Source organism: Cervus elaphus, chromosome 15 (genome assembly GCF_910594005.1).
Source record: "Cervus elaphus chromosome 15, mCerEla1.1, whole genome shotgun sequence".
Taxonomy (NCBI): Eukaryota; Metazoa; Chordata; class Mammalia; order Artiodactyla; family Cervidae; genus Cervus; species Cervus elaphus.
This window is the reverse complement of record NC_057829.1, coordinates 64,130,507-64,154,611: the sequence shown is the minus strand read 5'-3', so window position 1 is coordinate 64,154,611 and position 24,105 is coordinate 64,130,507. Positions and strand designations below refer to the sequence as shown.

The following is a 24,105-nucleotide window of genomic DNA, read 5'->3' as shown; positions in this document are numbered from 1 at the left end:
TTTTTTTTTTTTGCCAATACATAGGAGAGACTAGTAAAAGTCTACCAATAAGACTAGGATTTTATGCATCCTTAGGTCTTGAGGCCTCAAAACAACTGATGGCATCAGGGGCTCTGAGAACCCCACCTGGGTCTCACCCCCATGTAATCATCCAGCCTCTTGTTCAGCTTAATTCATGACATGGGCATGTCCTTTCTGCAAAGCTGGTCATCTTTCCTACCCACAGTGCAGGACTCCAGGGAGAAAGTGAAGGCATAACTTATTTTCTTTTGGAAACAAAACAGTCCTAGTGGAAGCAAAACAAAGCCATGATCTAAGCCAGTTGCTACGTATCCTTTCCTAAGTAGAAGGAGGAGTATTGTCCCCAGCAATTCAATGTCAAAGAAGGACAAAGGGGAAGATGCCGGCACTGCTTCCCTGGATGGGGTCACAGCTTCACAAGATCTGAGGCAGCAGCTCTTTCCGATGCACCTGTGACTGGAGGTCCTAGGGACCGCAGAGTCACTCCCCAGTCCTAGAACGCCCTCAGCTCCTGGCCCCATCCAAATAGCTAAGTACACACCTGGCCCCTCCGCTTCTCAACTGTGGCTGAAGTGGCTTCATTCAGGGTCTGTTGGTGCAGAGGACGAGAAACAGGAGGGAATCCACCTGGGAGGGGCCATCAGTCAGGGGGCCGGGCATCAGGGGCCTTCTCCTGGACCTCATCGTACTGTGGTGGGGGTGTCAAAGGCTCAATGGAGGGAGGAGGCACGTTTTTGTCCGGCAGGTTGATCCGAAAGTCTTTGAGGTGAAGCTTTTCGGATTTTATCCTTCTCACTTTCAGCGTAAGCCAGTTTTTTCACTCTCCTCTTTTGCCCTCATCAAGAGGCTCTTTAGTTCCTCTTAGCTTTCTATCATTAGAGTGGTACCATCCACATATCTGAGGTTGTTGATTTTTCTCCTAGCAATCTTGACTTTAGCTTGGGATTCTTCCAGCCTGGGATTTCACATGATGTACCCTGCGTATAAATTAAATAAACAGGGTGACAATATACAGCCTTGACGTACTCCCTTCCCAATTTGGAACCAATCCATTGTCCCAAGTCTGGTTCTAACAGTTGCTTCTTGACTTGCATATAGGTTTGTCAGGAGGCAGGTAAGGTGGTCTGCTTTCTAACATTGGCTGTTTTCATTTTTTAACAAGAGGAGAGTAGCCCTCAAGCTCAGAATTAGAATTTAATAACCATTTTGTTTTCAATGTATTTGTTTTGAAGATTATCTCCTATTAATTGCAATCTATATACTGGTTTTGCATTTATGGGAGTGGTACAAATTTTTCCTTAAAAAACAAGGTGAGTAAATTTAAATAAACATATTTTAGGACTTCCCTGGTGGTCTAGTACTTAAGACTTGGTGCCATGGTAGGAGGCATGGGTTCGATCCCTAGTCAGAGAGCTAGGATCCTGCATGCTGGGCAGCATGGCCAAACAATTAAATTAAATAAAAAATAAGTAAGAATATTTTAAAAATTTAGGAAGGTGGTATCCATTTAGTCAAAAATTATTGTGATGGTTTTCTGAGAGTGAATTATGTGAAGTGTGGAAGCACTAGGCCAGCTGTTTAGCCCCAGGATGCCTCAGTTCCTCATTTATAAGCTAAAGATAACAATTACTTGCCTGGTTGTTGACATGATATGTGCTAAGAATAAACCAAACCACCAATATTATTTGGAGAAGAAAATGATGATCTTGATTATCTTTCTTCATTAATGTAGGCAAACTGGGAAAGAAAATAAAGATGGTTTGTGGATTATTTTTAAAGAATTATTGATGCTATTCAAATGGGAACCAGGTTCTATTTCCTTTTTTTATGATATTTTTTCGTGATTAATAAAAGAAAAAAATGATATATGGGAAGTTCTTAACATAAGGTCAGGTCCCAATGAACATTTACTATAAACTTGTGTTTAGTATTTCAGCTTCCCCTTTTTTTTCCTTCCGCTACCTCCTTCCAGATTCTCAACTATCTTCTTTCTTTCTTATCTCCTATGAAAATAAGAAGAAATCTGATAGTGTCACTTAAATACATACATATATACATATGTATGCATGTGTGTTTAATTAAGAAAATTATTTTTGGCCACGCTGGGTCTTTGTCACTTTGCTCAGACATTCTCTATCTAGTTGTAGCAAGCTAAGGCTACTCTTTGTTATGCTGTGTGAGCTTCTCATTGTAGTGGCTTCTCTTATTGCAGAGCATGGGCTCTAGGCACGTGGGCTTCAGTAGTTGTGGCTCCTGGGCTCTGGAACACCGACTTAGTAGTTGTGGTGCACGGGCTTGGTAGTTGTTCCAAGGCATGTGGAATCTTCTCAGACCAGGGATCAAACCTGCATTGGCAGGCAGGTTCTTATCTACTGCACAATGAGTGAAGTCCTCACTTAAATATATTTTGATGGATACACAAGAGAATGATTATTTTCCAAAATATTATCTGGACTAGGCATTAGCATTTTAAGGTAGATTTGTTTGTTTGCTAGTTTGATTTTTACTTCTAATTATGAAAGGATTTCCTCTTCCTCATTAAACCAATTTCAAGCTTCTGCAAGCAGATAGGAAGAGAAGGAGCCCCCTAGGAAACACTATATCAATATATAAGAGCAACTCTTAAGATAAACATGATACGGTCCTTTGTTTGAATTCAGAACTTCCTTACAGAGTCCTTCTAGAAAGAACAAAATAGTAATCGGCTTTACTTTTGCCAACTGGGGTCTATTCCTAAATGGAGCTAAATGACCTCCATTATCTTCATCTAGGAGCTGGTCTTGCCTCAGTGCAAGTCCACTAGACAGATACTCTTCCTCAAAAATCACCCTGGACTCCTCCCCAAGAGAGCCAGACTTCCCCCACCCTTCCTTCCTCCACCCAATAGGAGTCCTCTCCTTACTATTCAAGTGCATTCTGGCACCATTTTGACAAATAGTTATTAGTGTTTCTCCAAGTGCTATTTCTTCCTTCTCTGATATAAAAGGCTAAACCGGTGCCTTGTATATTCTACTACTACATTGCTCCAGAGGGAGGCCATGGGGAACGGCTTTGATTTGCGGCCAGCCATGGAAACTGTTAGTGATGCAGTTCATTATAACAGTAATGGACACTTAACTGTGTCCTGATAGAGTGGGTTTAGGTTTAGACATGGGATCAAAGGATGACACACCTAAATAGTTTTGATCAATGTGGTTAGTCAAAATCTACAGGAATTGATTTTAGCTTATTGAGGATTATCCAGGAAAAAAATTAAACTTTTCTGTTTTAGTATTCTACAGGAGGATATTGTCGTTATTGTTAACAGAGAGGTTCCACATGCATATCTCTTTTGGTCCTTTTTATTTCAGTCTCTTCAATCGAGGACATTTTATTATGTATCAGTACATTGACTTAAAATGAAGTTCAAACTCATTACCACGGCCCATCAGGCCCAGGAGACCTTCACTCTTGTTTGTTTTATCATTTCATCTTATAGTACTTGATTTCTTTCTCACACAGGCTTCTCTTCTGTTCTGCAACTGATCAAACTGTTTTCCACTTTAGGGCTTTGCACCTTCAGTTCCTTCTGCTGGAAAGACACTTCCTCAGCTCTTTGCATAGCTGGTTCTTTCTCATCATTTTGGTCACAAGTAAATGTTACGTCCGCAGAGACTTTCCTGACTCCCAACCAATATATTCAAAGAAAGTTTCCACTTCTTACTTTGGCTCTTATCAGACCAGATCCTCATCTAAACCGCAGAACACACCACAGTTCTCAGTTCACAGTTCTCCATTCTCCATTCTCAGTTCTCTCAAGGACCAGGTATAACTTGTGCCATTCCCCTGTATAGGAGAGAGATCAATTCATTATATACAATGGATGCCTAAGGCATTAGGGTTCAATTCCCTATGGTCTAATTTATCACATCATCTGGTTTATTTCCCTCACAGCATTCACCATACCCTGTAATTATTTGGCATACCATTTGTTTAATGATATATTGTCTGTTACCTTACTTTTCATATTCTTTTTTTTTTTTTTACTTTTCATATTCTTAATGATTACCTTACTCTTCCTATTCTCTTTTTTTTTTTGACTCTTCCTATTCTTACTGAGATGGGAATACCAGACCACATTACCTCCCTCCTGAGAAACCTGTATGCAGGACAAGAAGCAACAGTTAGAACTGGACATGGAACAACGGACTGGTTCAAAATTGGGAAAAGAGTATGTCAAGGCTGTATATTGTCATCCTGCTTATTTAACTTATATGTAGAGTATATCATGTGAAATGCCTGCATGGATGAAGCCCAAGGTAGAATTGAGATTGCCGGGAGAAATATCAACAACCTCAGATAAACAACCTTTCAACCACTTTAATGGCAGAAAGTGAAGAAGAATTAAAGAACCTCTTGATGAAGGTGAAAGAGGAGAGTGAAAAAGTTGGCTTAAAACTCAATATTCAAGAAACAAAGATCATGGCATCCAATCCTATCACTTCATGGCAAATAGATGGGAACAATGTGGAAACAGTGTCAGATTTTATTTTCTTTGGCTCCACAATCACTGTGGATGCTGACTACAGCCACAAAATTAATAGATGCTTGCTCCTAGAAAGAATAGCTATAACAAACCTAGACAGTGTATTAAAAAAGAGAGACATCACTTTGTCAACAAAGGTCCTTATAGTCAAAGCTATGGTTTTACCAGTAGTCATGTACAGACTTGAGAGTTGGACTATAAAGAAGGATGTGCTCTGAAGAATTGATTGTTTCAAACTGTGGTACTGGAGAAGACTCTTGAGAGTCCCTTGGCAGCACGGAGATCAAACCAGTTAATACTAAATGAAATCAACCCTGAATATCCATTGGAAGGACTGGTGCTGAAGCTGAAGTTCCAATACTTTGGCCACCTGATGCGAAGAGCCAACTCATTGGAAAAGACCCTGATGCTGGGAAAGATTGAGGGCAAGAACAGAAGGGGGCAACAGGGGATGAGATGGTTGGATGGCATCACTGACTCCATGGACATCAGTTTGAGCAAACTCCAGGAGATAGTGAAGGACAGGGAAGCTTGGCATGCTACAGTTCATGGGGTTGCAAAGAGTTGGACAGGACTTAGCAACTGAACAACAACCTTTCTCTAAAATGTGGACATGAGGATAGGGAGTTTATTGGTTGTCTTTGTTAGGCTGAATGGAAAACATATAGCATAATGCCTGTTGTACTGCAAATGTTGTGTTGTAAATTATTGTTGATGAGTTATTGTTTTGCATTTGATGATTAGAATCTTTACAATGCCCTAGGGCAGTGCTTCTTAGCCTTTAGGGTACTCACTAAACTCAACGTTCAGAAAACTAAGATCATGGCATCTGCTCCCATCACTTCATGGCAAATAGATGGGGAAACAGTGGAAAACAGTGACAGATTTTATTTTTTGGGGAACCAAAATCACTGCAGTTGGTGACTGCAGCCATGAAATTAGAAAAATACTTGCTCCTTGGAAGAAAAGTTATGACTAACCTAGACAATATATTAAAAAGCATACACATTACTTTACCAACAAGGTCTGTCTAGTCAAAGCTATGGTTTTTCCAGTAGTCATGTATGGATGTGAGAGTTGGACTATAAAGAAAGCTGAGCGCCAAAGAACTGATGCTTTTGAACTGTGGTGTTGGAGAAGGCTCTCGTGAGTCCCTTGATCCAACAAGATCCTTGCAAGGAGATCCAACCAGTCCATCCTAAAGGAAATCAGTCCTGAATATTCATTGGAAGGACTGATGCTGATTCTGAAACTCTACTACTTTGGCCACTTGATGTGAAGAACTGACTCATTGGAAAAGACCCTGTTGCTGGGCAAGATTGAAGGCAGGAGGAGAAGAGGATGACAGAGGATGAAATGGTTGGATGGCATCACCAACTCATTGGACGTGAGTTTGAGTGAACTCTGGGAGTTGGTGATGGGCAGGGAGGCCTGGAATGCTGCAGTCCATGGGGTCACAAAGAGTTGGACACAACTGAGCAACTGAACTGAACTGAACTGAACTGACTAAACCTCCAGAGGTTTTAGATTCAGTTATCAGATCATTCCGAAACTGACTCAGGTAAAAGAAACAGGTTCCAGGTGAGTTGGGTGTACATTCAGACATCCAAAGTTGTTTTCTTTTTAAAATGAAGTGCTTCATTTTAATTTCATCTTGATTTTGTATAGCATACTTAAAAAAAACTTTATTGGAGTATAATTGGTTTACAGTGTTGTGTTAGCTTCAGGTATTCGGCAAAGTGAGACAGTTATAGGTATATCGACTCTTTTTCAGATTATTTTCCCATGTAGACCATTACAGAGTATTGAGTAGAGTTCCCTGTCCTATACAGTAGGTCCTTATTAGTTATCTACCTTATGTGTAGTAGTGTCTGTATTGTCAATCCCAATCTGTCAATTTATCCCTCCCCCTTCATGTGGCATACTTGATTCTGTCCAAAAACCAGTAGAAAAGCACATCCCCAAAACTCAAACAAAATTGTGGTTAGCTGAATAGGAACAGTATCTTCAAAAATAAAGCCAGGGGATTTGTGATGTTAATTACTTATTATTGAGAGAAAAAAAGTTACTGTTTTACAGGCAAATGACACATTTGCTAAGTTTTGTCAAAATCCAAGATATTGATATGTTAGACAGTTTTCTGCCCACAGTGTGCACATGCATCAAAAAGCAAAGATGGAAAACCGTATGGTAGTTCTTCCCAAAATGAAGCATAGAATTATCATGTGACCCAGTCATTCCATTTCTGGGCATATTCACAAAGGAACTGAATGAAGGGATTCAAACAGATAGTTGTACACCCACGTCCACAGCACCATTGTTCATAATGGCTGAAAGGTAGAAGCAAATGTTGGATGGAAAACATCCATTGACAGATGAATGTACAAATAAAATGTGGTATATACATACAAGGGAATATCATTCCACCTTAAAAAGGAAGGAAATTCTGACATATGCTATGGCATGGATGAAACTTGAGGACCTATACAAAGTGAAATAAGTCGATCACAAAAGACAAACACTGGGAATTCCCTGGCAGTCCAATGGTTAGGACTCTGGGCTTTCACTGCCAAAGACCTGGGTTCAGTCCCTGATGTGGCAAAAACAAACAAAAACTCAAAAGATAAACACTGTATGATTCCACTTACAACAGGTACCTGGAGCAGTCAGATTAATAGAGACAGAAGGCAGAATGGTGGTAGCCAGGAGCTGAGGAGAGAGAGGAAGGAAGGGTTGGTGTTTGATGAATACAGTTTCAGTTTGGGAAGATGAAAAGTTCTAGAGATGGATGTAGGTGATGTAATGTGAATGTACTTAATGCCACAGAACCATACACTTAAAAATGTTTAAAATGGTAGACTTTATGTTACATATCAATAACCTCAGATATGCAGATGATACCACCCTTATGGCAGAAAGTGAAGAACTAAAGAGCCTCTTGATGAAAGTGAGAGGACAGTGAAAAAGTTGGCTTAAAGCTCAACATTCAGAAAACTAAGACCATGGCATTCGGTCCCATCATTTCATGGCAAATAGATGGGGAAACAGTGGCTCACTTTATTTTTCTGGGCTCCAAAATCACTGCAGATGGTGATTGCAGCCATGAAATTAAAAGACGTTTACTCCTGGAAGGAAAGTTATGACCAACCTAGACAGCATATTAAAAAGCAGAGACATCACTTTGTCAACAAAGGTCCGTCTAGTCAAGGCTATGGTTTTTCCAGTGGTCATGTATGGATTTGAAAGTTGGGCTATAAAGAAAACTGAGCACCGAAGAATTGATGCTTTTGAACTGTGGTGTTGGAGAAGACTCTTGAGAATCCCTTGGACTGCAAGGAGATCCAACCAGTCCATCCTAAAGGAGATCAGTCTTGGGTGTTCATTGGAAGGACTGATGTTGAAGCTGAAACTCCAATACTTTGGCCACCTGATGCGAAGAGCTGACTCATTTGAAAAGATCCTGATGCTGGGAAAGATTGAGGACAGGAGGAGAAGGGGATGACAAAGGATGAGATGGTTGGATGGCATCATCGACTCGATGGACATGGGTTTGGGTGGACTCCGGGAGTTGGTGATGGACAGGGAGGCCTGGCGTGCTGCGGTTCGTGGGGTCGCAAAGAGTCGGACATGACTGCGCGAATGAACTGAACTGACTGATGTTACATATATTTTAACAAGCACACACAAGTAATAGAAAGGAGAAACAATATCTGATGAGAATTTTGAAATACAGATCTTCCTCCAGTTACAGTGGGATGTCCAGACAAACCCATGGTAATTTGAAAATATCCTAAGTCCAAAATGCATTTAATACAACTAACATACACAACATTAGAGCCTGACTTACCTTTAACGTGCTCAGAACACTCACATTAATCTACTCCATGGACTGTAGCCCGCCAGGCACCTCTGTCCATGGGATTTTCCAGGCAAGAATACTGGAGTGGGTTGCCATTTTCTTCTGCAGGGTATCTTCCCAACCCAGGAAATGGAGCCGGGTCTCCTGCACTGCAGGCAGATTTTTTACTGAGCCACCAGGGAAGCCTACGTTAACCTACAGTTGGGCAAAATCGTCTAACACAAAGCCTATTTTACAATAATGTATTGGATAATGGCACCCCACTCCAGTACTCTTGCCTGGAAAATTCCATGGACGGAGGAGCCTGGTAGGCTGCAGTCCATGGGGTCGCTAATGGCTGATCAACTTCCCTTTCATTTTTCACTTTCACACATTGGAGAAGGAAATGGCAGCCCACTCCAGTGTTCTTGCCTGGAGAATCCCAGGGATGAGGTCACATAGAGTCGGACACGACTGAAGTGACTTAGCAGTAGCAGTAGCATTGGATATCTCATGTAATTTATTGAATAGTGTATTTTGAAAGTGAAACCCAGAATTGTTTATGAGTACAGAATGGTTGAAAGCCTATTGGTGGTTTGCCCTCCTTATCCTGTGGTTGACTGGGAGCAGGCTTACTGTCGCTCTCAGCATCAGGAGTGTCCTAGAGCAAATCGCCTGCCCAGGAAAGGATTGAAATTGAAAATCCTACTGAAGTTTCTACTGAATGCCTACCGTTTTCTCATCATCTTAAAGTGGAAAAATCTTAAGTCCAACAATTTTAAGTGGGGACCATCTGTAGAGGTTTATCTGTTATGTGTTCACAGTGATAGACTTGTTTCATCTTCTTGAGCATCTCCCAGATAGATCCCAGGAACCAAGCACAGAAATTCAAGCAAGAAGCCAAGCAAGAAGCCAAGCAGTGTGACTTTATGGCCATTAACACACAAAGAACATCCTGTAAGGATTCACGAACGAGTTAAAAGCGTGCTCTCAGCCCTGCCTAGTTCTGGCATTCTGTCATTCCTTACTCTCAAATTCTTGACGAAATCCTGAGAGAAGTTCCTCAGAAAAAAACAGGCCGAAGTGAACGGCAAGCATTTTGTGACGTGATAAAAGGATCTACCTCGGAGCAACATAGAGGACCGCACCGTAGACAGGAATTTAATGGGCCTTCTCTAAATGGAACTCACCCCCCACCCCCCGCCCCACCCCCGCCCAGGTTGGATGGGGAGTGTAGCGGGTGAGGGATCAGCAAGGGAGGAAAGGAACTTTCGACCAGAGAGAGCTGCACGTAGAACTGAACGCGCCACGGGGGGTTGACACTCGAGCTGGCCCAGCAGGGTCGGCGCCGCGCGGCCGGCTGCCTCAGTTTCCCGGGGTAGAGGCTCTGGAGCACCACCCCCTCTGACGTCACGGGGCGGGCCGTCTGGGGGCTAGAGCGCGGGGCTGGCCCTGAGGGGGTGGGCGCGCCGGGACGAAGCGTGGCGCCCCCGGGCCGCGCGGTCCGGGCGAGGCGGAAGCCTAGACTGGAGGCGGGGCCGCGGCGCTGAGTCACGCGGGATTGACCCGCCCGCTGCCTGCAGAGGCGGAGGTGACAGCGGGCCTGGGACGTGCGGCCGTAGCTGCCCGCTGCGCCGAGGGACCGCCGGGCAGCGGAGAGCAGGTCAGGGGCCGGGCGAGGCCGGGTTGGGCGGTTCGGTCTTTAGGGGCGGCGGGCGGAGGGGACCCGGGCCCCGAGGGACGCCCCGGGATGCTGGGCCTGCGCCGCCCCTGCCCGGCCGCGGCCGTTACCCCTGCCGGGAGCCTCCGACAGGCAGCGGGGCGCCGGGCCCTCGTTGGAGCCCTCCGGTCCAGGTCGGTCGAGCCCTAGGAGGCGCTGGGGACTCGAAGAAGCCAGGTGGCCGGCAGTCCGAGGGGTGCAGACGTGGGCGTTTTAAATTGTGTCAGGCAAGCCCAGGGATCTTTGCACTGCACCGCCCTGCCACTCCGGCAATGAGGCGATATTTGTAAACTCTGGAAAAAAATCCAGCGTTATTTTACAGATGAAGAAATTCTTTTGGTTCACACAGCGTCACTTTCAGTCGGAGTAGGACGTGATTTTGTGTCAGGGAGGCAGAGAAGGACGGTTTCCGAAACGAGAGTAAGACCTGTTTGGCTAGAGATGCAAGTTTGCTTCTGGTGGAATTTGGTACACCTGCTTTCCTGACGCAGGTACTGATGTCCACCAGGCATCAATTTCTCAAGGCATCTAGCCTTAAAAAGGATGTCCATGCTGTCAGTTGAATAAAGGAATACTGGGCTTACAAACAGGTCAGGTCTGCTGCAAGTTAGGTGCTGTGGAAAATGGTTGGTGTATACAGTTAAATTTTAAATGAAAAAACTCCACTTTACATGCAATCTTTTTATCCTTTATTGTCTGTCTCATTTATATAGTAATGAAGGATACTCACAAATTATTCTGTAGTTAGTAATTTGCCTTTAGGTCTGTTTTACAGTAATTGTTTTGTAGTAATGTGAGCTTTCTTTTCACTATCACTGGTGTGGAATGTGGCAAGCCAGTGGTAGCATTAATATTTAGTGTTTGAGCATAGATTAACTGGGCTTCCCAAGTGGCACTAGTGGTCAAGAACCTACCTACCCATACAGGAGACGTGGGTTGGATCCCTAGGTCAGGAAGATCCCTGGATGAGGGCATGGCAACCCACTCCAGTATTCTTTCCTGGAGAATCCCCTGGACAGAGGAGCTTGGAGGGTTATAGTCCATGGGATCGTGGAGAGTCAGACACAACTGAAGCGACATTAGCACACATAGGTTAGCTGCACATGTTTGTATAGCTGAAGTTACAGGCTCGATTAATTCCTTGCTGTATATTGAAGAGTGAAGTATGTGCCAGCATACAGGTGTTGTTTCTTAGACTGTTGCCGTGTTTATTACTCACGGCATAGAATTGATTCAAGGTGATGAGCAAGTTAGTTTAAACCTCAGCACCTGTTTTTCTCTAAATTATTGAATTAAAGGATCTCTAAGACTCCCATCTCTAAAGTTCCCTGATTTTACCTGTTAATTTGAAATATATGTCACTTATTGTGACAATAACGATTTTTAGAAAACATGTTTTTTTTAAAACTCTGCATCATGCATAGCATATCTTCAAATTCAGTGTTACTCTCAATGCTCCCAGTCACTTCATCATTGTTGAGTAAATGTAAGTCAAAAGAGACTTTTCAAATTACTTCTGTGTTAACATAGAATTCACTAATTTTAGAGACTGTAATGGAGTGCTTTGTGTATGGTGGAGAGCTGCTAAAATCTGGCCTGGGGATGGGATCTCTGCAGTGCAGAGATAACTTTTGCAATAAGCCAAGAACATTCTGCCTCGGAAATGTGATAAGGTGTCTTCTATACAGTGTTCATACTGTGTGAATTTCCAGCCGAGATGTGATAATCTTCGTAGACAATCTGTCCAAATATGTACATGTTATTTTGTCTTGCAGCTCCAGAGTAGAGCCTTTCCCACCTCTTGTTTCTTTTCTGGCTCCTTTCTTCTTAGTGTCCCTCTTACGGGCAGAGACCCCTTCACATTGCTCTTTGATCCACATAAAAGAGGCAGTTCAGAGCCTCTTTCAAGCACTGATTGAACCTACATCACTTTTTCTCCTCTTAAAGTACATGATAAGTCGTAATTCTTGAATCATCATTTAGGTCTCCTAAAAACTCAGAGTGAATATCATTTTTAGAACATAGTGGAAGACTCCATGAGGCTCTGGTTCTGAAAAAGGGTTAAGGGGACTGTGTATAGATTTTTATCCTCCCTAAACTGGGAGACTGCAATTTAGGAAGCCTCCAGAGCCCTTAGACTCATTTCTCTGCCTCAGAAGGAAACAGTTTCAACAGATTTCCTAGTGAATCTTCAAACTTGTTATTCTTCTCATCTCTCCCACTCACTTTATCAGGGTTGGGCTGAAATAAGCAAAAGGTGATTTTCTCATATTTCAGACACTTCAGTGACTGTTCAGATTACGGATACTTTTAAAATTTGGTGAACTTTTTAAAGTGACAAAAGCAATTAAACTAGAATGCAAATGGAGGTTTGCATACCCACTACCAGATATAAGGCTTGCATTGTTTTTTAGGTTTATTAGTCTGTCATTTCTGAAGTTAGTTAATGTATTACCTACCCTACAGTGGGCTTCCCAGATGGCCCAGTGGTAAAGACTGCCTGCTGGTGCAGAAGAGGTGGATTCCATCCCTTGTTTGGGAAGATCCCCTGGAGGAGGAAATGGCAACCCTTAAACATGAATTCAGTTAATATTAAATAGTTTCTTATTATGCCTTGCTTAGGAAATCATCTGAATAAACTAACCTTTAAGATTGGATAACTTAGTCTTGTTGGCTAGGAGCTAATTATAAGATATCAGTCTCTCACCTGGAAAGGCAGAAAGGTATGAACTAGCAGTCATAAAATCATATCACAGATCAACCTTATGATGAAAGAATTGGTAAACAAACCAAGGCTCAACAAATATTAATGGAGCACCAGATCTGTTCTTGGTGCTGGGGATATAGCTGTGAACAAAACAGAAAAAGCCCTGCCCTCATGCAGTAGATATTCTGGTAGCATGGGGGCAGACAGGAAATAAATGTGTGAATGGGTCATGGTCACATGATTGTAAGTGTTGTGAAGAAACAGAAAGAGGTGTAAGTGGCAGAGGAGGAGGAGTGCACTCATAAAGTGCAGAGTGGTCTAAGAAGGCCTCTACTGAGATCGCTTTCAATCTAGGTCTTGAGAGGAGTGAGGGAATGAGCAGAAGGCAGAGGGGTCAGTAAGTTCCAAACCGTAATGCAGAAGCATGTTTGGCATGTGTGAGGGACAGCGAGGTCATGGTGGTCAAGCAGCCCCCATGTGGGTGAGGGGAAAGTGCAGCAGATGAGGGGTGGTAGGAGTTGGGGTCGGGGACAGGGTGTGCATAGCAGTGTAGGCGGTTTTGTAAAGTATTTTGGCCTTTACTCCGAGTGAGGGGGGGAGCCTGTTCAGCGTTTTGGACAGAGAAGCTTCTGATGACTTATGTTTTAATAGAATCACTTTGGCTGCTGGGCCAGAGAGACAGAAAGGGGACAAGGGCACAGTCAGTAAGGGCTTCCCATTCATACCAGTTGTGTGACCCTGAACTGCAGTCCCCTGGCCTTTGTTTGCTCATCTTAGGATAACCAGGTGCTCTCTAGCTCTAGAATTTTTAGATTCTAAGAAGTGTGGGATCTCTGTGGGAAGGCTAGAGGATTATATATATGAAAAGGTTCTGAAAGTAAGTAGTTTCAGAGGACGTGAAAAGTTGATGCCACCGATGTGCCCTTAGCTGAATCACTCCTAATCTCACTCCTAATCAAGAGGTAATCGGCTCTTTTCAGTCAGGTTGTGAGGTCATGAGAACAAAAACACTGTTTCGTGACCATTCTCCCCTGATCCCTTTAGTACTCTGCTGATCCCTGAATTTTTCCCTTCCTGCTTGAAAAAGGATGAAAAGCTGTTACTCATCAACAAAACTGGCAACCAAAGTTGCTTTTGTTGTTAGGAAAGTTGGAAACTTAGGGGAAGGAAACAATTCTAATTTTGTTTTCATCATAGGTCATTTGAATTCTTCTTGTTAAACATGCAAGGAGCCTAAAAGATGTCTTTTTTTTTTTTTTTTATTTCCCTTATCCTCCTCCCTGCATTTTAGTTGGTAATGATGCATTTCATTATGCTTTTTTTTCCCCTCCTGTGTTTCTACGTGTACATCTAATTCTTTGCTTCTGAATGCTGTATTATGTCCCATGCTCTGTGTGCGTGTGTGAACCACAATTTTGCTTATCTCCTCTCCGTGTAATACATACTTAGATTGTCCCTACTTCCTACCAGCACAAATATTGCTGCAGTGAGCATCTTCATACCTGTCCACTTCTAAAACTGTGTAATAGAAGTGGGGGTATACACTTAGAAGGGAATCACTGGGTCATGGGCTTTCATGTCTTGAATTTGATTAGATTGTGCCAGATGCCTGCCCACAATAGCTGTACCAATCTCTCCTGCCAGAGTGTTCGAGGGGTCTTATATCATGTCCCAACCACCACTCAGCTTTCTCTTGGTCTCCACCTTTTGTAATCTCATAGGGGCAAAGCCGTTTTCATTTGTATTCTTTGATTACTAATGATTATAAACATCTCATACATATAGTTTTATCTAGAAATTACTGATTCCTGTCTTAGCCTATTTTCTTTTGAAGTTACTGGGTTGTTGCTGTTGACTCGTGTAAGACAATTTATAGATGTTCGTTTATCATCACTTTGTAGATGTTTTCTTATATGTTAATTGTGTCGTCCATTTATCAATAAAAATTCTTAATTTCAATATAATGAAATAAGTAAATTCTTTGGCTTATGTCTTATGCTTTTAGAGTTTTTAGAAGGCCCTGCCAGTCCCCAAGTTATTGCTATTTCTTTAATTTGTCTAGAGTCCACATTACACATGAGTTAGATAGGGATCCAGCCCTATTATTCTCCATTAATGAGCCAGTTTTTCCAGTAACATATCCAAAAAACCCATCATTTCTTTCATTACATTGTAATACCCTCTTTCTCCTATATGGTTTCCATGGATACGCTAGTCTATCCCTAAGCCTCTGTTTTGTTCCATTAGTTTGTCAGTTCTTGCTCTGTTTTTTATTGCTCTAATTTTATTACAGTGATTTGGCAATACATCCTCATGACTGGCACAGCAAGTATCCCATCTCTTTTATTTTTAAATTTGTTTAGCTACTCTGGGGTCATTATTTTTCCATATAATGGTTGCAGTATGTTTATCAAGTTCCTCAAATTTTGTGAGAAATTTTTATCGGGCTTACACTGAATTTATAAATTATTTGAATGAGGCTTAACATCTTTTTGATATTAGCTTATTTCATTCAGAAGTATGTCATGTGTCTCTTCATTTATTCAACTCACTTTTTTTTCCAGAATTTTTGTTTTACTTGGAAATAATTTAAAACTAACAGAGGAATTCTAAGATTAGTATAAAGAGCTCCTGTATATCCCTTAGCTAGATTCACATTGCTATATTTGCTTTATTACTCCCTGTCTACATTTCTGTGCCATTTTTTCTTACCCATTTGAGTTATTAGTTGCAGACGTCATGACCCTTGAATACTTCATCAGCTCATTTTTAAGCCCCTTATTAGAACTTTAAAGTTTTCTCCATAAAGGTCTAAGAGGATATTCTTGACTAAATTAATTTCTGAATACTTGACAGTTTTGTTACTATTGTGAATCATGTCTTTCTATTACTATTGTTTTATGGTTGGCTATTGGTAGTTTAAGAGAAATGGTATTGATTATTGTAAGTTAATCTTGTATTTTGCAGCCCGGCTTCACTGTCTTATTCAAATAGTCTGTTGTTTACTGTTGTTTCTTTTCCCCCATAATTAATCATGTCCTTTGAAAATACTGATAGTTTTGTTGTTTCCCATCCTTGTATTTCTTGTTTATCTTTCCTTCACAGCCTTGACCAGAACTTCCAGAACTATGTCAAAAATGTTGCTATGTTAGTGAACATCTTTATCTTGTCCTCATTCTTAAGGAGAATTAATCTAAAGTGTCCCCATTTTATATAATGTTTATTTTAGGTTTTAGGTGTACCTTCATCAGGTTACCCTGGAGAAGGGAATGGCAACCCACTCTAGTTTTCTTGCCTGGAGAATTCCATGGACAGAGGAGCCTGGCAGGCTGCAGTCCACGGGGTCACAAAGAATCGGACATGACTGAGTGACTGACACTTCTGTCAGGTTAAGGCATTCTCCTTTAGGTACTCCTAGTTTACTGAGCTTTTTCATCATAAATGGGTATTAAGCCTTGTCAAATACTTTTTCAGGATTTGTGTCCAGAGAAATAAGATGGTGTCAGGAGGCTGCAAACCAAAATCCTAAGCTGAACTTTAGCTTCAAGTATAAGAAGATTAATAAAAGTCTTCAGTATTTCTGAACACTGCATATATAAATTTGTGGTAAACATCTCACAATTCCAATATAAGCTGATTTCACTGTTATGTCATCTTTTTCCTCCTGCTTTAAGAGTGAGAATTTAAAAAGCTGGTGTGAAGGATGAGAGCACCATATTCAGCATAACTGAAGTCATCAGCATGATTGTAAATATAAGATATGTAAAATTATAGTTTCCTTGCTCTGTGGATCAGTCTCTGCTCTGGGTATAAATCTCACCTAAGTATATCTCTCAGAATTTGAGATGGTTCAGCAAGTAGCTCTTTAGCAGTCATAACTGCTAGAGTGTTGGGCAGTAGGTTCTCAGGGCCATCTCTTTTGGTACATGATTTTTATAAGCTAGCTGTTTTTTCTTAATTATAAAAATTATGCCTCTTAATTGTAGAAAATTTGCAAATAGAAAAGGAAATCTTTGATCCTGCCTTTTAGAATCAATCCCTGTTAAACTGTTTCTCTCTCTGATCTTTGGGGAGTAGGTATGGGGGGATTACTTTTTGAAGGAGGAGAATTCAGCTAACATTGGGCTATGTAATTGTGCATCACCCCTCCTTTTTCAGGTTTAGGCCATCAACTCTTGTTTCTCTTGCTTTGACTGATCTTCTGGGGGGAAAAAAAGCTGTAAGAAAGATATGATTAGTTTATAGAGGTGGGGTTATTGCTTGCTGATGACTTGGACATTTCTAACAGGCTGTGTCTGAGTGCACAGACAGCCCAGCCTCATTACAGAGTATGGAGAAGTCATAGTCCATCTTCCAGCAGACTGAAGACTAGCTTGAAGGAGAGGAGGAATCTATTTGATGTCACTCAGCTTCAGTTCAGTTAGCACCTTCCTTTTTTAGACCACATTTGCATTTATCTTTCAGAAAATAAAAAGTATGGAGGAAATAGTTGTAATTTATTTTCTTTTGACTCTGAAATAAGCCCAAAATATTGTCTTGTTTCCCTAATCACCTTCTGCTAGTGTGAGGTGAAGGAGTATGGTACTAAATTGCCGGAAGTGACAGAATTTTTAACATTGTTATCAGCTGATAGATTCAACATCCAATGCCCTCCCCTCCTAACTCATTCCTTTACCCTGCTCTTTTTCGTTTTGCTGAGATACCTGTCACTTCCTCAAATCTTGTTGTCTGCCTTCCCCATCCCTCCAGGAGGAAATTCTTCAAGGGCAGGAACCTGTTTTGTTCACTGATAAATCCCAAGCACCTTTGAGCCTTGCCTAGTGCGTAACATGCCCTCAACAGATGGAACCCATAAAATGAGTCAATCTGTAAGGAGGCAGCTCTGTGTTATAGAGAGGGGAAGTCTTAAGGGAGAGGTAAGGGAAGACAGTTTTCTTAGCCTCATGGGTTCGATAAACTAGTAGAGTCCCAGTTTCCTGCTTGACCTTGTAAGCGTTTCTGTCAACCCAGCCACAGAGTTAATTTCTCTACATCCGTTTTAGCCACGCTGTGGTTTTTGAAAGTGGAGTGTGTCTGTGTTGCTGACAAGCACATGGTGGGAGTAGGGCCCCAGAGAGAATAGTCAGTGCTGACGTGGGTTCATAGGTTCCGGGCCGGCACACACTCTGCATTGTTTTCAGGAGGTGATTGATTCTCAGGATAAATGATCTGCCCCATCAGCAAAAAAAAGTTGCAGTGGATATGCCAAGTGGTGCTGAACGCCCAGCGTCACACCCCATGTCCTCCCCCTTTCTAGTTTATTCTTCCTCCCATCCCCAGCATGCAGAAACCTTTTGGCATTTCTATTGTTTCTGGATCTGGTTCAGGATTGTCATGATGAGCAGTCATGCTGCATATACCTGGTCACTTTATTATAAAGCAAGGCTCAATCATATTAAATAGCACTCTGTAGGGTGCTAAGAGAAAAAAAGGGGGGGTGGGGTTGACACACATACACCATAATGCTGTCCTGGAGGCCACAGCTGTAGACCCATCTGTCTTGTATAGACCATTGTCTGAGTCAAGGTCCTGAAAAATACCACTTAACCATTATTTTTACCTACTATTATTCTACAGCTTGACACATTACCTGGCCCTCAAATCTGATCCAAACTGTCCACGTATATTTTAATTCCACGTCCCTATTTCTACTTCACTCAGATCTCTCTCTCTTTCCTATAGCAATGATGATAGCAATAAGTATATTATTATGAATATGTCTTGGGGTTCACTAGGAGTCTGAATTCAAATGAAGGGAAAGGAATTTAAAACAACAATAATAATATACTAACAGCAGCTAATATTTTAGCCAGTCATAGTCCTAACTGCATTCTTATTTAATCTTCAGAACAATTTTATAAGGAAGGTGCTGTTGTAATCCTCATTTTGCATTTGGAGAAACTCAGGTATAAGTTGGTTAGGAAACTTGCCCTAAAGTTTTTAATGCTGTTAAGTGATAGAACAGGAAATGAAACTCAAGCCTGTTTTTCTCCAGCACCCACTCTCTTAACCAGCATGCCATAGCAGCTCTCAGGTAAGGGGCTGCCTGAAGACCAGGAATGACTTACACAGTCACATGGTTAGTGATGATTGTCCTTTTTTCACGTTCACCACGCTACTCACTCGTGTGAGGTGTAGGGGGACTGGGAGGACTCTGCAGCCTGGACTGGCTGGGGAGTTTCTTCCCAGATCCTGTGTTGACTCTGCAGACAGAAACGAATGGCACCTCAGAAAGGGAATCTGAAACTAACCCATCCAGCTTGCATTCTCTGGCTTTTTGACCTTTTCCTAAAAATAATAATTTCCTAATAATTAATAATATTTGAGATTTGCAAAAATGAATAAAGAACAAACAATACAACAAATGTCCCATGTATCCAACACTCAATTTAAGATGTAGAAAGCTGAGTTTGTTTCTGTGTTCCACCTCCCTTTGCCCTTTTTAAGATTCTCTGGTTCTAGTGACTTAGAAGGAAAAAAAAAGAATTGCGTTTTATTTACATATGACAGCAGTACCATTACTGTCACCTAAGAAAAAGCACCAGTCATTCCTTAATATATAATCAGGAAGCTAGTCAATGTTCTGAATTTCTCCCATTTGTCTCAGTTTCTTAAACAGTTGTTTGAATTGGAATCCAAGAAATGGCACCCATTGCATTCAGCTAATACATTTCTTAAGTAGTTTTTAATTGATAAGTTCCCTTTCCTTTCGTTTTCATTTTAAGTTTTGATTACAGTTTATTTTGTTAAAGAGTCTTGTCATGTAGTTTCCCACATTCAGGGTTTTTTTTGAATGGCTATGATGCAACCTTATTTCCCAGTTGTGAGTTAATTTACACTTTTATTTTATTTTATTTTTTTTTAATTTTTTTTTTTTTTTTAATTTACACTTTTAATCTGTCAGTCACTCTTGGAGGTTCCAAGTTATTCAGTCTCCATAAATAGAAAGGTTTCACTGACCCACATACAACTTGGTCTGGTCCAGAGGTCGTTTCCGAGGAGTCTTCCAAAATGTTCCAGGTGATAGGGAATGACATAATCAGCAACAGATATCTCTATTTAAAAAACATTTTGTCTCAGAAGGAATTTTATAGCTTCTCTTTGGCAAGGTATTTTCATGGTCCCTAGAGTCAGAGAAGGGAATGGAGAAGTGAGAGAGTGGTCTGGTTTTCTTCTTTCAGACAGTGTCTGTTTCTTTAAGGATTTCTGGGGCTCAGTGCCAGAACTTCCTTGGGATATTATTGTCTTATAGTTTAGATCTGCTTATCAGGAAACAGAATCCCTGAAGGGTCAGTTAAGAGGAGAATGAGTTTACATTAAAATCAGACCTTTGTTAATGCCTGTTGGGGTCCTGTGTTTTATTCCTGAGCTGCTAGCCAAACTGTAGAGCATAATACTAATATGTATGGTCTTCACACCTATAGTGTTTATTATCTGTTCTTTATGCTGCCACTGTCTAGATGTTGTTCAATAATTATAATAATATTTGGACTGCTGTAGACATGAAGTCCAGTTTTGTTTTATTTTTCTTTTAGTCTTGTTCCCTTGACTCACTAGTCAACTATAATAGTTCTACAGGGTAATTAGTCAATATAAAAATAAAAAGAAAGAAAATTATTGATGTGTGAAGCTATATTTGGCTTTATTTATCTGGTGGGTAGATGGTAAAGAATCTGCCTGCAATGTAGGAGACCTGGGTTTGATCCCTGGGTCAGGAAGATCCCCAGGAGAAGGGAATGGCAACCCACTCCAGTATTCTTGCCAGGGAAATCCCATGGACAGAGGAGCCTGGCGGACTGCAGTTCATGGGGTCAAAGAGTCAGACACAGATGAGCGACTAACACTTTCACTTTCACCAATATTTAGTGGCTTGATGACTGTTAAAAAAAGTATCTCAATGTCAGTGTTTTCATCTAGTTTTAAAGCCCAACAATTAATAAAACTAAGACTAAAAATCTAACATAGAATAAGGACATTTTATGTGTTTGTTATAGTACTGCTTACACTTTTATTATGAAATTAACTTGCTATCTTAAGAAGAGGTTTGCTTTAATTAAAGGTATTGATAACAGTAAATTACTGGAAATCTTTGTGTTGAATTTAACCAGTATATTCAAACTTTATTCTTAGATTCCATAGTTGGGAGTCAGACTTGGTCAATATTCTCTTCTGGTGACTCCAAATGCTTAAAAACTAAAGTATTATTATTATTCATAACAGAAGTGTCAACCAGAGGTGGTTTGCTAGTTATGGAGTGTTCTTCCTTGCAGTGCTCAGTTTAACAAAAATAAACACTTCCTATTTACCGTAGTCACAGGTAGCAACAGCACATACTGGAGATAATATGATTGAAAAGCAGTCTGTAGATGTGTTGTAATAATATGTGTTACAATGTAGTACCTTGCAGTGAACTGCCAGTATTTGGATGAGGCTAGAGTTTAGGGTGTGTGGTGGGTGGAGGGTGTCCAGATGAGGCCAAACATATGTGTGGGAACCAGATCATGATGAGCTCTGTACAGTTTACAAAGGAGTTTCAGATACTTCTTAGCAGTGATGGATGAGAAACTCTTTTCAACTTTAAGCAGTAGAGAATTATGAGAGTTTGTATTTTAAAAAGATAATCCTAGTACAGTGTAGAAAATAGAACAGAGGGAGATAAGACTGGTGGGTAACCATTTAGGAAGTTATTGCCATAGTCCCAAAGAAAAGATGGTGGGAGTATAAGTAGGGCAGGGGAAATCTCAAATTGAAAAATGTCAAGTCAAAAAACAATTTTTAAGAGGTGTATGAGTTTGAAGGACTTGACAGTAGTGTTAATGTTTTTCCTGGAAATGGAGGATACTTTTTTAGAAGGTTTTTTTTTTTTTTAGGATATTAGTTATTTTTGCATTTATTAAAAGATTAATTTGGGGAATTGGCTCACAGGATTATGGAGGCTAAGAAGTTCCATGATCTGCTGTCAGCCAGGTAGACACCCAGGAAGGTCAGTAGTATAGTCCTAGCCTAAGTCTGAAGGCTTGAGAACAAGGATGGTGTAAGTTCCATAGGATATTAATTTAATTAATTTCATATTCCTCTGCTATCCCTGGAAGGCATTTGGCAAAGGTTTTCTTAGACCCATAGGCAAGGATCTCTTAAGTAAAACTGCCGCCAGATCTTTGTGGGATATAGAACTATGTAGTTCATTTAGAACTTAGGGTAGAGGGGGGTGTCAATTGCTTTGTCCTTGTGACCAGTAACCACAAAGAGTCACATTACTGCCCCTTCCTTTCAAAAAGACTAGCAATTTTGAGCAGTTGGCCCCACCCAGAAGTTGCTGCCTCATCTTTATTATTGTCATCATCAGTATGAGCGATGATAACAGTTCTCCTCTCATTTCATCATCATCATCACCATCCTCATAGCTGACATTTACAAAATGTGCGAGGGTTTACTATTTACCAGGAAATGTATTAAAGGTTTTACCTACATGATCAAACTTATTTATTTATTTTTGGCTGTGCTGGGTCTTTATTGCTGTGCAAGGGCTTCCTCTAGTTGCAGTGAGTGGGGTACGCCTGCTTCTCACTGTGGCGGCTTCTGGTTGCAGAGCATCAGACCTCGGGCGCCTGCGCTCAGTAGTTGTGGTGCGTGGGATTTTCCTGAACCAGGGATTGAACTCTTGTCGCCTGCATTAGCAGGTGGGTTCTTAACCACTGATCCACCAGAGAAGCTCCCTACATGATCAAACTTAATCCTCATACACACCATAAAATAAATTACTATTGTTATCTTCAGTTTGCAGATGAGGAAACACAAGTTCTGAGTAGTTTAAGTAACTTGCCCAAGCTCACATAGCTTGACAAATGGCAGAACCAAAAACTGAAACTAATTCTGACTTAAATCTGAGCTCTTAACTGTTGAATGTATTTATTACTTAATATAATTTAGAAGTGAAAAATGATTTCTCTTTTTAAATTTACTCCTTTATGTAGCCATGCCCTAGAAAGTTCACATAATCAAACACCGTATTACCTATCCTCCATCTGCAGCTAATAGTGGGAATAAAACATAAATACCTTTTTAATACATGAAATACAGGAAACACTTGAAGGACAAAGTGGAGCATAAGTAGGGAAGTGATTTAAATTTCTGGCTTTTTTCAAGGCAGGATATCCACGTATGCTTTCACTATTTTTAGCCTGAAATATAGCAGTTTCTAAAACAAGAGAGACACTCAGTTTTTAAAATCGAGACATAATTCACAAACCATGAAATTCATCCTTTTAAAGTATATGATTGGGGTTTTTTTGGGTGTCTTACACATATGTGCAATCCTCACCACTGTCTAGTTCCAGAACATTTCCTCACACTGGAAAGAAACCTTGTGTTCTTTAGCAGTTAGTCATTCCCCACTTCTTTCTCCTGAGACACTCATTTAAAAACCCATTAAATGCCAAAAAACATCCTAAAGCTATGACAAGGATTTTGAGAATATCTGTCCATAGTCTTGCTCTCTAATGCAGATGATGATGAGAGCAACAAAAACAACAACAGTAATAATAGCAGCTGACCCCTGTATAGTGCTTACTACGTGTAAGGTACTCTTCTAAGTGCTGTATTTATATTAACTCATTTAAATTTCACCGTGACCCTATGAAGCAGGTTCTATTACTAAACCCATTTTCTAGATGAGGAAATTAAAGCACAGAGAAGTTGAGTAACTTACCTCAAATCACCTTAACATGGGGTGGAGCTAGTAGGTAAATCCAGATAGTCTGGCTTTGTCATCTGTGCTCTTAATTATTGTGTTTTAAGTTTCATATTTATATTTGAAAATTATATAAAGACCTTGAACCATGCTAAGTGAAAGAAGCCTGTCACAAAAGACCACCTATTGTATGATTCCATTTGTATGAAATGCCTAGAGAAGGCAAATCTTTCAGTCTAGAGAGAAAGTAGATTACTGGTTGTCTGGGGCTGGGATGGATGGGGAGATTTTTGGAGGCAAATGGAAAGTGACTGCTAATGGGTATGGAGTGTATTTTTGAGATGATGAAAATGTTTTAAAATTGATCATGGTACAGGTTGCACAACTCTGGAAATTTACTAAACCCATTGGATTGTACACTTTGGATTAATTCTATAGTATGTGAGTTGCAACTCAATAAACCTGTTTTTTAAAAATGATATGAAGATAAATGACCTGGATGATTTGCCTTGGAATACCTTTTTGTCTTTATCTGGGAAAAAAAATTATGTGTACACACACACAT

General features: G+C 40.7%; 1 protein-coding gene across 1 annotated transcript in view; it reads left to right on the top strand.

Annotated features, from left to right (window-relative positions):
• Positions 1–9,875: 9,875 nt before the first annotated feature.
• The window catches only part of LOC122708909 (dynamin binding protein), a 113,849-nt gene continuing 99,619 nt past the window's right edge, over positions 9,876–24,105 (top strand). Inside the window, exon 1 of the mRNA XM_043925727.1 lies at positions 9,876–10,047. The gene's annotated coding sequence lies outside the window, so the exon portion shown is untranslated. The remainder of the gene's footprint in view (positions 10,048–24,105) is intronic.